The following is a 4,667-nucleotide window of genomic DNA, read 5'->3' on the forward strand; positions in this document are numbered from 1 at the left end:
GGGTGTCCTTTTTCACGCCTTTTTCTTCTCTTGCTTTTTATCATCCCTCTTTGAATTATGGCGTGGAGAAGAGTGTGATGGTCTTCTCCGCTTTGGTGGTGATGGAGAGCATTTAGCCCGCCGTCTTCGTGGAGCCATCTACGCCGAGGTGGCGGGAGACTCACTTCTTTCTCGTTCCTTCGATGGAGGCTCTTGAGTTCTCCTTTGGGAAGGAGATGCATCATCAAGAAGCAAATTCTTGAGCCCTTCATATGGATTCTCTTCTTCTTCCCGAATCGGAGAGAGACCTCTTTTGGGAGTCTCACAAGGAGGCTTCCTAGGTGTTCTCTCGTCATGGTAATGAGCTTGGAGAATCCCATGAGCACGGAGCTGTCGTTGCACTTCACTTTGGAGAGATGGATTGCCCATGGCTTGTTGAAGCTTAGAAACAAGATAGTTAACAAGCATCGGAGCATCATTAGTAGCTTGCTCATTAGCAAAATCAAAGTTATCAACATTAATTTCACTCTCTTTACTATTGTCAGCCATTCTAACAACTTTTAGGTGTAAACTTTTTAGGTGTACTTTGGCACTTCAAGCCCTAGTTGCTACTCCTCTTTATCCCTTTAGAAAAAGCACTCAAGCTACTGTACCCGTGGTTCGAATACCATTAATTGCAAGGAATAGAAGAGAGGGTCTTTCAACACCAAAACAGCATCGGCTCCTGTCAAGCTTCTAATAGCTCAATAGTGGTTAAGCCGTAGGCAAGCCCCGTAGGACTCCACTATTAAGACCATAGCTCTCAACGGTGATGCCCTGTTAACTGCACGAAGGCAGGCGCACTGCAAGGCTGAAAAATCCCTATTCTACTTACTCACAGCAGGCAATTAATAATACCAACCATTTATAGCTAGCTTGAGGACCTCCCTTCTTGAGCAAGAAAAGAGAAACCTTGTGCTCTGATACCAATGTAACATTTAATGGCCTAAAAACTTGTGTGTAGCGGAAATTAGCATGAACATAGTGGGCATTTCATTAGAATAGATTCCTAATGAGAATTACAAGAGTGCTTGGGTGGAGCTGAGAGCAACAAAAAGCATAACACCTAGTTAGATAGCATGAACAATAATTCCAAAACAGAGAGAAATTAAGCTATTGACAACAGTTGAGGACCGGATTTGCATGGAGCCAGTCCCCCCTCCAAAAGGCTTTGTATTATGGTTTCTCCCATCAAGAGAGACAGTGTACAATACAATTCTTTGTGTTCCTTAAAGACTAGCTAGTGCAATGAAGATGAAAGCTTCATGCACTAAGCAAAACACTTAGCAAACACAACATCAATTATCCCCGGTCTCAGACCCAAGACTTCACACACCTTCGAAGATGGTGAGAGCTAGCAGGGTATGAGAGTAGATTGAGAGGAAGAAGGAGTATCTTACGAGAAAGATGTACATCTCCTCACATAATCACTCATATTAGCATAGCTTAGCTTAGTAATTAGCTTGGTAGAGGAGATGAGCATGCATTGAAGCTTGGCTCTTGGTTGGATTTGCATCCACATGCCAAGAGTGTGTCGATGTAGGCTTCTATCTCACAAGCTTGGAGTAGGTGATGAGCTCTCCATTAAAGCTTGGGAAGAGATAGTCTTCTCTTTCTTCACACATGAGATTGTGTGAGTGTGTGTGTGATAATGCCTTGCAAAAATCAGCCCCCTCTCTCTCTTGGGCGAGCCCTCTTGCTATTTGCTCTTCCTCTACCCTCATTGGGCCTCCCCAAGTCAAGCCAATGATTATTAAGCAGCATAAGTGATAGCCTTCTGACATGTGTCCCCCTTTCCCCTTTTGTGAGAGCTTAAGGTAATTTAATAATTCATCTAAACTCTCGTTGGACCCCTCTGCCTCCTGTGTAGAGTGCGCAGGTGATGGAGAAGGTAGAAAATAAGACTACGCACACACACCAACACACATCGAGACACACACACACAATCGTTACCCTGCAGCAGCCATTCAACGTGCTGCTCTTCTCTTCTTCTCTTTGAACTATTATCCAAAGTATATTTACAACATAGTATAGTCAGTGTCCAGCCGCCCATAGCACACTGGACATATTCTTTAACATCATATTCTTTAACACTCCCCCTCAAGCTCAGAGTGAGCTTGCATATGATGGATTCCCAATGCTTCACGAAAGTAGCAAAACTTCTCCTTTCCAAGAGCTTTTGTGAATATATCCGCAACTTGATCATTTGTCTTCACATACACCAAATCAATCTCATTTGCCAAAACTTTTTCTCTAATGAAGTGATAATGTACCTCAATGTGTTTAGTGCGAGCATGGTAGACTGGATTCTTTGCCAACATGATGTTGCTAATATTGTCACAATATATAATGACACTGTCAAGATAGTCAAAACCAAAGTCTACCATAAGTACTCTCAACCATGACTCTTCACATGCTGTCAAAGCTGCTCCACGATATTCAGCTTTTGTGCTTGATAATGCTACAGTCGATTGCTTCTTGCTAGTCCATCTTATCATACCATTGCCAATGGAAAATGCATAACCACTTGTAGATCTTCTATCCATCAAATCTCCTGCCCAATCTGCATCCGTGTAACCATAAAGACAAAGCTTCCCATTCTTTTCATAAAACATTCCATAACTGACAGTGGCTTTCACATATCTCATAATCCGTCTCACTGCATCAAGATGACTTTTACATGGCTTTTGCATGAATTGACTCACAACACCCACTGCATAACTCAAATCTGGCCTTGTTATTGTCAAGTAAATAAAGGCTTCCAACCATCTTGCGGTACATAGTGACATCCTCAATGTAATGTCCATCATCAAACAACTTCACATTTTGATCAAGAGGTGTATCAATCGGTTTGCACGCTGTCATTCCATACTTCTCAAGCATATCCAACGCATATTGTCTTTGTATCATCCAAATTCCTGATAAGTATTGACAATTTCAATTCCCAAGAAATATCTCAACTCACCAAGGTCCTTCATGTTGAATTCTCTCAACAAACTCTTCTTGACATGCAAAATTTGCTCATCATGACTTCCAGTGAGAATCAAGTCATCAACATAGATAACAATAACGATGATCTCTCCATCAACATGCTTTAAAAGTAATGAGTGATCAGCAGTAGATTGTTTAAATCCAATCTTCTTCAAGAATCTGGTTATCTTTTCACACCAAGCTCTAGATGCTTGCTTCAAACCGTACAATGCTTTCTTCAACTTACACACATAATATGGAAACTCTGGATGTTGATAACCCTCTGGCTGTATCATATAAACTTCTTCTTCCAAGTCACCATTCAAGAATGCATTATCCACATCCATTTGCCGTAACTTCCAACCAAACATACTTGCCATTGCTATCACCAATCTGACTGTTGTCATCTTTGCAATTGGACTAAATGTCTCATCATAATCAAGACCTTTTGTTTGTGCATAACCTTTAGCAACAAGCCTCACTTTGTAGCAAGCGAACCAAATCCCAAGTGTCATTCTTCACAAGAGCATCCATCTCATCATCCATAGCTGACTCCTATTTTGATTTTCCAATTGCCTCTTGAAAACATGTAGGCTCTTTATGTTGCACACGTGAAACTATGTATGCATAATGTGTACGCATGTAACCGTTGTATGTCAATCTATCAACTGGATAACGCACCCTCTCTGATCTTCTCAAATGTGGTGCACTCTTTTCTTCAACTCTTGCATATGGGGGTACATATTTCTCAATATGCTTACTGCCAGGTGTCCTCAAATGTGGTAAACCATGCTCTTCATCGAGGCTTTCATCTCCAGAACTCTCTTCAACCACTTTCTTCTTGCCTTTCTCGTCTTGCTTCTTATCTCGCAAACGACCGCTCCATGGGTTGACACTTCCGGTACTCTCCTCTGCTATATGTGGTCCTGAAATAGTTATTGTTGATGGTCCTGGCTTATCAACAACATGACGCATATTCTCTTGCTGTTCATACTCATCTTCTATCATCACTGGCTTTGGTTTATACCATGGTTCATGCTCACAAAATCTGACATCTCTACTGACGTAAACTTGTCTTGTCGTAGGATCATAGCACTTGTAACCTTTCTTTTCAACTGGGTAGCCCAAGAATACACACTTCACTGCCTTTGGCTCCATCTTCTTTCTTGCTTCATTTGGCACATGAACATAGCAAACACATCCAAAAACTTTTATGTAGGAAACTGTTGGCTTGATCCCATAAAGTCTCTCATAAGGTGAAATTTCATGAATGGCAGTTGTTGGTGTTCGATTCATAATGTGTAATGCTGTATGAACTGCTTCAGCCCAATATGTTAACGGCATATTCATCTCATTCATCATGGCTCTTGCAATCTCTGTTATGACTCTATTCTTTCTCTCAGCAACTCCATTTTGTTGTGGTGAGTATCTGCAAGTAATCTGTCTTTTATGCCTTGTTCACGTAAGTAATCATCAAAACTGTGTGACATATACAATCCCCCTCCATCTGTACGTAGACATTTAATTTGACAACCATTCTCTTTCTCAACCATAACTTTGAACTCCAAGAATACCTCAAATGCCTCCAACTTTGCCTTTAGAAAGTAAACCCATGTCATTCTGCTATAATCATCCGTAAATGTGATAAAATATCGACAACCATTTGGTGTAGCATGATC

Source organism: Adiantum capillus-veneris, chromosome 13, assembly GCF_014529385.1.
Source record: "Adiantum capillus-veneris isolate H3 chromosome 13, ASM1452938v2, whole genome shotgun sequence".
Classification (NCBI taxonomy): domain Eukaryota; kingdom Viridiplantae; phylum Streptophyta; class Polypodiopsida; order Polypodiales; family Pteridaceae; genus Adiantum; species Adiantum capillus-veneris.